General features: G+C 40.9%; 1 protein-coding gene across 2 annotated transcripts in view; it reads right to left on the bottom strand.

Annotated features, from left to right (window-relative positions):
• LOC144602227 (tetraspanin-18-like) overlaps window positions 1–13390 on the bottom strand; it is a 305930-nt gene that overhangs the window by 156436 nt on the left and 136104 nt on the right. The window lies entirely within an intron of this gene.

Raw genomic sequence — 13390 nt, 5'->3', positions numbered from 1 at the left:
GTCTTTGGAGTGTGGGAGAAAACCAAAGATCTCGGAGAAAACCCACACAGGTCACAGGGAGAACGTACAAACTCTGTACGGACAGCACCCGTAGCCAGGATCGAACCCGGGTCTCCGGCGCTGCATTTGCTGTAAGGCAGCAACTCTACCGCTGCGCCACTGTGTCGCCCTTAGTTGGAGGAATATTCAACTTCATCTCCACCTGGGACAGGTCAAGTAAACCGTGTTACAACTATAAGGAACTTGAAAGAGACCTAAAGTTTAAAAATCTTACACCTTAAACGTTTAGAAATAGAGTAGATTCAAATGTTTGGAGCAAAATTAACACAATTCCCGGATGTCTGAAATAAAGCATAAAATACACTCAGCAAGTCAATCGGTATCTATGTAAAGAGAAACTAAGTCCATGGTTGAAGTCATTGACCCTCTATCAGAAATCAATTTATCATTTCTGTAAAGAATCTGCGACATGAAATATTAGCTCTGCTTTTCAAACCCAGATGCTGTTTAACCTACTTAATGCTACCAGCATTTCCTACTTTTGCAACATAAAATCTTTGCCAGCCATTAAAAATACATAGGAAACATTTTCTCTCTCCCTTGCTTGACAGTAAATGCCAGCATGTGATACTCTTGGGTCTCAACAGTACAATCTTAAGTTCAGTGCATTCTTTATGAATACGTGTACCTGGCCATTACCTGATGTCAGTTTTAGGCATTGCTGCAATTATAGGGAAGACATCCCATGTGTTCTCACATTCGGACAGGATGGCATGAGTTTCACTGATCTCCCGGATCTCACTGAACTTTAAGTTAGTTGTGTGCCTAATTATCCATTCTCTGGCATTGATAAATATAGAATTAAAATCCATTAGTACAAGTTCAAAATTACTGTTGTCAATAAAACAATGTACTCACTAACTGTCTCAGCAACTTTTTTCATCTTGTCCTAATCTTATAGTTTTCAGTAATTTCTAACATTTCAGATTAAAGTAATGTTCTAGTTTCTGCACATCTCTAAACATGATACCTCTCACTGTACATGAAGCCACTCTTGTACACCACTTGGTTTTGTTCAGTCTTCATCAGGAGCCTTGCTTTCCAGTACACGTACATCTCATCATTTTAGACTCATAATATTACCTTCATCGTCCATTTCCACTATGTTGTTTGCTTTGAAGAATGTGCCTATTTATTAAATATAAAAGTTAAGCAGTTCTCAAGCTGAGACTCCTGATACAGCCAATTGAGGCAGCCATGTGGTCCGAATCGTGACACAGCTGAATATCTGTGCATGCGGCGATGCTGTGACAGGACAACACCACAGTGACATGATGTGCCATGCAGTTACATTGATACATGCAAAAGCTTTTTGATTCCTCAAGAGTGGTCACAGGGAAACACCTAAAAAAAAAATCAAATTTGATACTAAAAACGTACCTAAAATTCACCAACCAAGATTGAACCATCCTGAAGAACAGTCACCTGAGATTCCATCTTTATCACAAATTTCTAACACCTTCACAAATGTATATTAGCAAAGTTCTGAAAAGCATCGGGGTTGCTGATGAAAAGTGCATGAAAATGATCAAGCCTGGAAGGAACAATGAAGAGAAAGTGTTTTTCTAGCATCTAGGCTAAAGCAGAGGGGTCAAGCAAAAACGGAAAGAGGCGATGTGTGTGATTGGAGTTAATGTGGTCCAAAGGCCTTCTCCAGCTCAAGGTTTTGAATAAACTGGTTAAGTTTCTGTTTGAAAAATAAATAGAGCCAGCAGTTAGAGGACAGAGTAATCAACAGGATATGAAGAAAATGGCTTTGGTCTTCCCAATATTTGTTTCAAGTAATCACTATGACTCTATGACTCTTCAATGAATCTTCTGCTCATCTAATACAGAAACTAGGCATATAATTCAACAATTTAGTAACAGTGAAGGAAAAGTAAAAATAGTTGTAGATGTCCCAGATTTGGGGCAGCCAGTATTCATGTTGCCCTGAGGTTGTGTTTAAGACAGAAGTTACTGAGTAACAACATGCACTGGTGAAATTAAAAGGGTCCAGTATAAACTCTCAGGGGACGTCTGAAGTAATAGTGTGGGATCATGAAGAGAAGGTAGTGAAGATTCCTGAATACACGAGAACCAGATGACAATGGATCCAAAAGCAGATAGCAATGGAGAGAAGTTGGACGAAGCTGGAATGATCAACTGCGTCTCCAACTAAAAACAGTTCGAATAGAACTGTAGAGGAAAGACTGGCCTCGTACAATTACAAGGATCTGATTATGATTTTGATAAGTGTGGCTTTGTTACCGTGGACGACTGAAATCTGACTGTAGAATATCAAACAAGCTGTCCAGAAAAAGTTGGTTGAAAATTTGGGAGGCTGTTGCATGTTTGACTTTTGTGGCAGCACAGTAGTTCGCAAGCATGGAGTGCTGATAATTTCATAGAATCATAGACTCATACTGCATGGAAACAGGCTCTTCTGACCAACATGTACACACTAGTGAGCAATCATGTATATTAATCCCATCTTCCAGCACGGTTCATAGCCTTCTATTCCTTTGTGACTCAAGATCTTGTCTACCAAATCCTTGAATGCTGTCAGCAACCGTGCTTCAACCACTCTCTCTGGCGGTGCATTCCAGATGCTCACCACAATGTGGGAGAAGCAGTTCCTCCTCAGATCCCCTTTAACTCTCTTATACCTTACCATAAATCTATGTTCTCTTGTTTTGTCTTCCTGATAAGGGTAAAAGGTTTCTGTAGTCCACTCTATCTTTACGGCTTATAGTTTTATATAGGTCAATCATATTCTATCCTACACTCCAAGGAGAACAGATCTAGCTTCTCAATCTTAATTAAAAAGCTACATCCCAGGCAACATCCTGATGAATCTTCTGTACCCCCTCTCCAGTAGTGATACATGCAATCTATCCCTTGGTAAGCAGAACTGCATGCAGTACTCTTTCTGAGGTTTGCCCAAAGTTTAAAAGTTGAAACCTGACCTCCCTTCTCTTGTATGCAATACCCCAACTACTGAAGGCTAGTATTCCCTTCTTAACTACATTGTCTAACTATACTGCCACCCTCATGGATCTCTGGACTTGTACACCAAGGATATTCTCTTCTTCAATACTCACTTGGACCTTCGTTCATGGTGTATGCCCTAACCTCAATAATATTCCCAAAATGCATCACCTTCCATTTATCAAGATTAAACTCCATCTGCCATTTCTAAGCCCATTTCACCAATGCATCAATATCACCTTGAAGCCTAAGCCTACCGTCCACACTGTCAATAACTCCTCCAATCTACATGTCACCTGTAAATTAACTGATCATGTTACATACATCCGCATACAAATCATTCACATATATTACAAGCAGCCATGGTCTCAGCACCAATCGGTGTGAAACATCACTGGTTACAGGCATCTATAAACAACCTTCTATCATCACCTTTTGTCTCTATTTGCCAAGCCTATTTTGGTTCCAATTTGTCAGCTTTTCCTGGATCCTATGGGCCCTAAACTTTTGACCAGTCTCCCCTTGGGGGATTTTGTTAAGGCCTTGCAAAATCTACCTAAACCATATCTACTGCACTTTGTTACCTCCTCGAAAACTCCAGGATCTGTCCTTGACAAAGGCATTCTGGCTATCTCTGATTAGTCCCTGACTTTCCAAGTGATTATTAATCCTGTCTCTCAAATTGTTTTCAGTAACTTCCATTAGGCTCACAGGTCCGTTATTACCAAGCTTTTCCTTGTTGCCCTTCTGGAAAAGATGACCATATTTGCCAAGTGCAGTCATCTGGTATCCCCATGTATCCTGTAAAGATTTAAAATGTCAACCAGAGCCGCAGCAATCTTTTCCTTGCCTCCTGTAGGAGCCTGGAATAAATTTGATCTGGCCTAAGGATTTATCCACTTTTTTACTGAAGGAAATTTGCATTTGAAGCTTCTCACTGTACCTTGGTACACGCAACAATAAACTAGACTCAAACTCAAACCCTTCACTGAGTTTTCCAACAAAGAAGCCAATTTCATTTGTGAATTCCGATGAAAATATTCATTTAGGACCTATACCTCTGGGTCCACGCTTAAATTGCCCATGTTGCCCCGAATGGCCTCTACTCTTTCCCTGATTATGTTTCATCCTTATCATACTTCTAAAAGGCCTTCAGATTTACCTTCAAGACATTGGAGTGGCTGTGCATGCTGTTGTAAATTCGTTTTGCTTAGTTGATGAAGCAGCCTTAGTTTTACCACCCCCCCCCCCCCCCTTCGTTGCTTCACCACTGTGCAGTTTCAGCTCTTGTAAAGAATCCATTGGAGACACCAGGGTCAATGCATTTAAAAAACAACAAACAATTGGCTGTGACTACATTTCTCTTCCCCACCAGTGTGTAATTCCCTGTGGTGGTGTTTGAATGAAATATGAGTAAGATAATGCAATGACTGCCTGCATGCAGGAAATGCTTCAATGCCACCTATAACTAACCACAACCTTCAAATTACAAAAAAAGTCTGTGGCTTAAAAAAAGGTTTTCTGAAATGTCAAAATCAAATGATTATCAAACCTGCAAAGTAACAAAGACACGTTTCCTATTTTGTTGCAAGTATATATTTTCCTTGAAAATATGGTGAGTTATTTCTTTTGGTTTGTGATTTTAACTTTTGAGACAATTAAAATGTTCTTTGCTCAGACTCTGGATACTTTTCTAAATGTTTTTATATGCTGACATATATTCTGCAATGTAATCTAGAGATCAGACACTCCAACCAAAAAAAATCCTCCACACATTACGATTTGTGAGTTCATGTGAGCTTCGTATTCACAGTTGTGCCAATACCAGGCAGAAGACACAAAATAAAATGTTTGTATGTTCAAATCTTTGCATCTATTTTGCTAATGCAATAAGCATAGCAGACTTAAAAGGCAGAAAGAGCAAAAGAGAATGCCCTCCCTGACAATCGAACTTCTCTTTACGCTGAATGCTGCATCAGTGGTATGCCAGAGCATTTAATTTAATATTCTGCTTCAACTAATCACCCAAAATACTGTTTCTCAAACAAAGCAAGACGTTTTTCTTCTACGCCAACACATCTGGAAAACATGTTTGTACTTTGTGCTGAGATGATGAATGAATCACTGAAAATATTTGCAGCACAAACTATGTGATTTTACATGTCCTTAAATGATCTTCCTTGTAAATGTGGATCACACCCTTACTTATTTTGTAAGAAAAGCCATGCAGAACAGAGCAGGGAGCAATACAGGTCAAATGACACAGGACTGCACAGGGACATTTCAGATGGCCTCAGTTCATCTCAGTTAGGTGTGCATTTCCTTCTCATGTCCGAGATATTGGGGGTAGGATGTTATTTGCTGGGATTCAGTGGAGTCAGGACTGCTCAGTGTAGGTAGTGCCAATGACAAACACTTCTTGTTCGTTGTTGTGAAAGAACCTGCAGGTACTGACCAACATGAATACTCGTTAGCTTCCAGTTTGGATTGAGGGATTTAAAACTGACCTGCGTGTCGGTTGCCTCGGTAGGGGTCGAGCTGTCTGTCCGTGGGTGCGGGGGGAGGAGAGGGGAAGTTTTGTTGCCTCCATCACAGTGAGGGGGTGTTTGGAGTCACTGTGATGGATGTTTGTGTTGAGGTCGTGTGTCCTGTGTTCTTTTCTTTTTTGCTGTGTCTTGTGACTGCTGAAATTTCGTTCGGTGTTTGTGCCGAATGACAATAAAGTTTTGTTATGTTATGTTATGTTATTAAGATTGCAGCTGACAGTAATGCTGCCTCACAGTGCCAGAGACATTGGTTTGATCTTGACTTCGAGTGCTGTCTGTGTCGAGTTTGCTGGTTCTCCCTGTGACTGCATGGGTTTCCTCCAGTTTACTCCCACATCCTAAAGATGTGCGGGTTAGTAGGTGAATTGGCCTTTGTAGATTGGCCCAAATGTGTAGGCAGCAGATGAGAAAGTGGGATAACAGAACTAGTGTGAATGGGTCATCAATGGTTGGCGTGGATTTGGTGGGTTGAAGGGCCTGATTGTTTGCTGTATCTCTAAACTAAACTAGACTTCCCAAAGATCTCCTCCAGGTTGCATTAAAAAGACTCAAGAATTACAATTGTACTAATTAGCCAATTTGAAAGTGGCAAAGTTTTGGAATTACCTTGAAGCCGCTATTAGAGATGAGCAGATCCTATAGTACAATAAAGAACAGATAAAGCTCAAACAGGGAATTGCAGGAGTGAAGGTTCAGACAACTTTCAACTTCTCAGCCATCTCTGCCAGTCATATTGAGGTGGAGGTTTCAATGGTTTAATTATACTTTATAAGACCACAAGATATAGAAGCCGAATTAGGGCATTCAACCTATCGAGTTACTGTAGCATATTTCCCTCTCAACCATTTTCTCCTGCCTTCTCAGCATAACGTTTGACACCCTTACTAATCAAGAATCTATCAATCTCTGTTTTAAAGTACCCACAGCAAAAAGACTTGGCTACCACTACCATCTGTGGCAATGAATTCCACTGCCAACTGTAGCAATGAATTGCACAGATTCACCACCCTCTGGCTAAATAAATTCTTCCTCGACTCCATTCTGAAGGTACGTCTTTTTATTCTGGGGCTATGGCCTCTGGTTCTAGACACTCCCATTACTGGAAACATTCTTTCTACGTCCACATGTACCTTAGTTGAATGAAATTCTTTCTTTCCATACAATTCAGTAAAATAAGCACAATCAAGAGTAGTAAGAATAGTAGGTATACCGAGGCAGTACCCAAGAATCACCACATTTCCAGTGCTATCTTGTGTCCATCAACTTCAAAGTTCTTCCAAAATGTAGTCTTAACTTGGTCTCAAAGACCCATTGTCCTGGTACCGGCACTGGGTTGGAGTTGCAGCGGTTGGCCTGGCCTGGCCTGGCCTGGTGATGCTGCCGATGTCCTCCGTAGTTGCTCTGTGTTGCTGCAGGATGCATCCATCCAATCCAATCACCGGACATCTGTGGGGTCTCCAGGGGAGCTTAAACCACACGATCCCCAGGCCGTTGCTGAGCCACCAGTGGCCCATTCCACAGGTACATCGACCCAGATATATCGTCCCAGGAAAAGCCATCCCTCGCCTCGCATAACCACTGCTCTGACACTGCACACCAGGATCTTGCATGGTTTTGTTTTGAAAGTCCAAACTCACGAAGGCCTTCAAAGTTGAGCTGCGCAAACTGACCAGATTTATGCCACAGCTTAAGCAGTTAAATTACAAGGACATATTTTATAAATTTTACGTGGATTCCTTGACTTTTGAAGGTAATGGAATAAACTTGATGGTGTGTTACATGAATTCAGTAGGAAAGACAGGAACTATTTTCTCTGTTGGGAAAAATCCAATTCAGTCGGAAAGAGGGAGTAATTAGTTTTCGATCATCTGTGCTAAATGCTCACAGTATCAGCGATAAATTGGCCTAAATTCCCACATATTCAAATCCATTGAAGTTGCAGGTGATTAAGGGTACTTCTCTCCCCCTAACGTTAAAATTGGCTTGGAAGCTTTTTTCTCCAACACAAAACATATTGCAAATCCACGCCCCAAAAAAGGATGTCAATGTTGGATTAATTAAAAGTTCCTAGGCTGAGGCAGGTAGGTTGTGTGGGTGTCCAGAATGTGGTGGTAATGAAAGCAGGTATGAGAGCAGTATTTAAGAGGCTTTTAGATAGGCAAATGGATATGCAGGGAATGGTGGGATATGTATCATGTGCGGACAGAGGAGCTTAGTTTATTTTGGCTTCGTGTTCAGCGCAGAAATTGTGGGCTGAAGGGCCTGTTCCTGTAATGTATTGTTCTACCTTTGATGTTGTATGTAAGGACTTTCTGGATATGAAGCAAAGCCAAAGATGAATGGAAAGACACAAATTGCTGGAGTAACTCAGCATACAGGCAGCATCTCTGGATAGAAGGAATGGGTGACGTTTCGCGTTGGGACCCTTCTTCAGACTCAGAGTCTGAAGAAGGGTCTCGACCTGAAACGTCACCCATTCCTTCTATCCAGAAATTCTGCCTGTCCTGCAGGGTTAATCCAGCAATTTGGGTCTATCTTCGGTGTAAACCAGCATCTGCAGTTCCTTCCTATACTAACGATTTGTGGGATGAGCTTTAGTTCAGCATTTTGATCAAATGCAGGTTTGAGAGTTTGAATGCCTTAATCCTGTTAGCATGTTTTTCACCAAGCCTGTTCAGTGCTACCACATTTTCTACTGTGCAGCATAACACTTTTCTTTGCTAACCTTTGTTCTGATGTTGATGATGTGCAGCATTTTCTATGCGTTCCATTCCTACCCTAACCATTCAGTGATACCATGTTATTCATTTCACTGTGTTGCCATTTTCCCCAAGTCCTAGAATCATTAGAACATAGAAAGATCCCATTTGGTCACCAAGCTTTTGTAAACGTTAAGCTATCCAGTTCTCCAGCACTCAACCTGTATCCACGCACATTGTTTCCTTTCAAATACTTAACCAATTCCATTTTGAGAGTTACTCTTCAATCTACATCCCTCACCCATTGCACATTGCATTTCAGATCCTATCCACTTGCTGTGTTAAAATATTTATTTGCATGTTGCCTTTGATTTTTTGCCAATCAACTTAAACCCATCTTTGTCTTTGCTCTTCCACCTAGAAGCCTACTTCAAGAGTTCATGATCCTGAATACTTTGATGTAAAGTTCATGTTCATAAGTCATAGGAGCAGAATTAGGCCATTCGGCCCATTGAGTCTACTCCGTCAATCAATCATAGCTGATCTATCTTTCCCTCTCAACCCAATTCTCTGGCCTTTTCCCCATAACCCCTGACACGTTACTAATTAAGAATCTCCACCTTGAAAATACCCAATGATGACCTCCACAGCCGTCTGTGGCAATGAATTTCACAGATTCACAACCCTCAGACAAAAGAAATTCGCCCTCATCTCCTTCCTAAAGTTACAAGCTTTTATTCTGAGGCTTTGCCCTCTGGTCCTAGACTCTCCGACTAGTGGATACATCCAGAGACAATAGACAATAGACAATAGGTGCAGGAGTAGGCCATTCGGCCCATTGAGCCAGCACCGCCAGAGATAGACACAAAAAGCTGCAGTAAGCTGGAGAGAAGGAATGGGTGACGTTTCGGGTCAAGACCCTTCTTCAGACTGGTCCATCCTCTCTGCAAAGTGGACACATCCTCTCTGCAAAGCTCCTCTCAATCTACCCTGCCTCTGTTTATCCATTCTCTCCATACAACTGAAGTCCAGCATCTCTGAATCCTTTTAGCAAATCTTTTCTGCAACCCTTCAAAGGGATTCACATCCTTCCTCCAGTGCTGCACCAGAATTAACACAATACTGCAGATGCAGCCAAACCAGGGATTTAATGTTTGAAGAGAACTTCCTCATTTCTTAATATCCTTTTTTTCAATTCATAAAGCCCAGGTGCTTTTTTAACTTTACATAAATTGTCCGATCACATTCAATGATCCCCATTTTCTCATTACTGCACCTCCTTCAGAATTGTGCCTTTTTGATTATATAACTTCCTCTTGAAATCTATCAGCTAGTACTTTTATGCAGATTTAACCTGTCATGTGCCTGCCTATTCCACCAACCTGCCTGTATCCTCATTATCACTCTCCTTGTCATTATTTACCACAGTTCCAAATGTTGTGCCATCTCCAAATTGTGAAGTCATGCTTTGTAGATCTGTTCTAATCATTAATGATGGCGTTGACCCTTTATTTTACGGTTATTAATTTTGCTGACAGCTATTATGTGGCACTTTATCCCCTTTGAAAGTACGTTTGCACAATATCAATCATATTGCCCTCTTCAAAAGAGCCCAATTAAGCTAAACATGATTTGCTTTTAACTAATTCATGCTGACCTTCCTTTGTGAATCAACGCTTGTCCAAGTGATTATTAATTTTCCCCCTGATTTACCATTTCAATTAGCTTTCCCAGCTGCTCTGTAGTTGCTGGATTTATACTTATATCTGCTCCTTGAACAATTTGCATTCCTTCAGTCTTTTGGCATCACCAGTTTCCCACTACTACCTACCCCATCCCTCAATACACGATCTCCTACTATTCCTATATCTGAAGAAGACTGGAATATTATGGTCAGCATTACCATAATTTTGCTCTCTTCTACAATTGACATCCCTATTTCCATGTTGTTTGAAGCATGCGAGTGCCTCCTTATATCTCATTGCCAAAAAATCCATACCATGTCCCAATCTCTGCATTGGCCAGTGTCATTGTTTGGCCTTGACATCTTCCCCATTGTACTCCATTCATTATGGGAAATAAACCCTACTGTGTTACAATTTTGTTCATTATGTCTGTGCATTATATTTGGCCTGGTGCGGCAATTCCAACGCACCGCAACACAAGAAGCTGTAGAGAGAGGTGGACTCGGCCCACTCCATTATGGCCACAGCCTGCCCCACCATCTAAAGAATCCACAATTCTCATTGTGGCATCAATCATCAAGGATACCCACCACGACCTTCTTACTGCTGCCATCAGCAGGAGCCTGAAGTCCCGCACCACCAGGTCAGGAACAGCTACTTTCGGACAACCATTATGTTTATGAACTGACCTGCACAACCCCAATCCTATCTCGGCGAAGGACCATTATGGACCATCTCTTGCATTACCATGGAGTTGTTTTTTAATTGTGTATTTTTACACGAATATCTTGTTTTTGCAGTCTTTCTCTTTGCACTGTCTTATAAAATGTATGTGTAATTTATATATAAATTATGTTTTGTGTGTTTTGTCTGACTCTATGTGCCTGATGCAGCTGCAAGCAAACATTTCATTGTACTTGTACCTCATGCTCATACTTGCGTATATGACAATAACCACGACTCGACGACACCATGCTTCGATGCTATTGGCAGTTTTTGTACTTCTCTCCTGTGAACCGATAAATTCTCTACAAAATATTTTTCCTCACAGCAAATATATTCCTCACTATAGAGTCACTTTGTAATTTATCTCTATTAAAAAATTGGCAGTCTCTGAAGATTAGTAAATTGCCTGTCCAATCTGGCCTGGTATGACATAGCATCATGTGATTTTTTTTCCTGAATTATTGTTTGGATGTTCACATCAATGTTTATAAATAACTTTGTGATTTCTAATAACTTTAACGATGTAGAGAGCAGAAAACTGACTACCAGGATCACTCTAATTGGAATGGCTGAGTTGGGCCCTATTTCCGAGCAGTATAACTCTAATCAAGACACTAATGACAATCCATTTTAAAGTATTTGCATATTTATTTTGAGTCATGTCAGTTATTTAAACTGCAATTAATAATCTCTCCTGTCTTCTTTCTGACAAGTGCATTTCTCTCTCTGTGCTACTGTCAAACTATCCTGAAAATATCTGATTAAACATGACATTAATGCTGACAGCTCTCAGACACATTTGTATCATTTTATTTGTTTGGGCAGAACTGTAGCTGGCCCTGAGATTGATGGTCGCCCAGCTTTGGATCGCTATTTGTTCCAGCAAGGGGCCAGGTCCAGGTTTGGACTGGGAGGACAACTCCGAGCTCACTGGAGCAGCCCAACACAATGCCTTGCAGTGCAATGCAGCACAGAGGGTCTCCCGTGCAAGTGACCTGTTCTACTCCCTGAGAAGCTTCAGCAGACACTGAGATCCTCTGCCGTCAGTGAGAATGATCCAAATGTCTTTTGACATTCATAATAATGTAAAAATATGAGGATTAATAAAAAAACAAAATACTTGAAATTGTTAAAAATATTTTAATTTAAGCAAAACTACACTTTAAATTAAATAAAGTTACATTGTAAATCAAATGAAGAGATCTCCTTCTCATTCCATGAATGAATGCTTCTTTCTATTGGTCTAGGATACCACATGCTCAGGGAATAAATTTCCCAGCCCAAGGGCTGGCGATTTTGTGGAATCTGTACCACCCCGTTAGACTCCAATGGGAATTCACAAATTCAGCAAGCATCTGGAAATTGAGACGATCTCAAAGCAACGCTACACTTCAGCGTACTATTGGGAATCTGAGCTTCCACTAAGTCAAAACCTTAATAAAAGCCAGTGGATCAGCTATCTGAGACACCATCCATTCATTGGTTCTAGTTGTTGTTGTCCATTGCTTGTTCAAATAGAGCCACCTTGAGTGTCTATGGTATAAATGATGACAGAACTGCTATTGTATAGTCACCACAGTTCCAGATTGTGACCCAGCTAAGATGAAAGAAAATGTTAAATTCTGAAGTCATCGAGTCATAGAATCATAGAGCTAATACAGCCAGGAAATAGGCCCAACTTGTCCATGCTGACCAAGATGTCTAACCGTTCTAGTCCCACTTGCCTGTGCCCGGCCCATATTCCTCCAAATCTTTCCTATTCATGTTCATGTCCACGTGTCTTTTAAATGGTATCATTGTATCCACCTCTGCCACTTCCTCTGGCAGCTAGCTCTAAATACCCACCACCCTCTCGGTGAAAAACTTGCCTCTTTTAAATCTTTCCCCTCTGACTTTATACCTGTACCCTCAGGTTTTAGCCTCCACCAAACCTGAGGTAAAGACTGTGGCTATTTGCCTTATCTGTTCCTCTCATGAACTTATAAACCTATAGGTCCAGGAAGAAAAGACCTAGCCTCAGGATGATGTGCGACTTTGAGATAGGCTTTTGTGATGGTATTCCCAAGCACCTGTTGTTTATGTCCACCTAGGCAGTTGTGTTCATGGGGTTTGTAAATACTGTTGAAAGACCTTTGGTTTAGCCACACATTGCATCTTGCACATAGGTGTTAGAGGCATACCAAGTTTTAGATGAAGAATGGTTTAAAAATCTATTGGGGAGCTTTGCCTGAGACAATGTGGTGCTTGGCTGTTATTCGTGTGGTCATCCTGCTGTCTATCGCATTCTAGACTTGCATTTTGTTGATGGTGGGCTGGTTTTGGAAAATCAAAAGATAAGTAATTTACTGCAGAAAACATAGTCACTGACCACCTCTTGTAACCATTGTCTGATCACATTTCTAGTCAGTGATGAGTGTTAGGATACTAACAATGATTGATTCAATTAAGGCAATGCAAATTTACTGTCAAAGAAGATTGGTTAGACTTCCTCTTTTTGGAGATTGCCATTTTTTGACTCATTTTTGCTTTGCACAAAACTCTTTGGTGATCTGAGTAAACTGGGTTTAACACTGTGCAATAATCTGTAAATTCCCCTAGGTACCGTCACTGATGAAGCATGTGTACTAGGACATTCCCCTGAGGAGCTCTTGGAGCGAAGTTCTACAATGTAGACCTACCCTGCCTCAAGCAAACCATATCTGAC

Source organism: Rhinoraja longicauda, chromosome 18 (assembly GCF_053455715.1).
Source record: "Rhinoraja longicauda isolate Sanriku21f chromosome 18, sRhiLon1.1, whole genome shotgun sequence".
Classification (NCBI taxonomy): domain Eukaryota; kingdom Metazoa; phylum Chordata; class Chondrichthyes; order Rajiformes; family Arhynchobatidae; genus Rhinoraja; species Rhinoraja longicauda.
The sequence above is the reverse complement of the archived record's forward strand: the minus strand, read 5'-3'. Positions and strand labels throughout refer to the sequence as shown.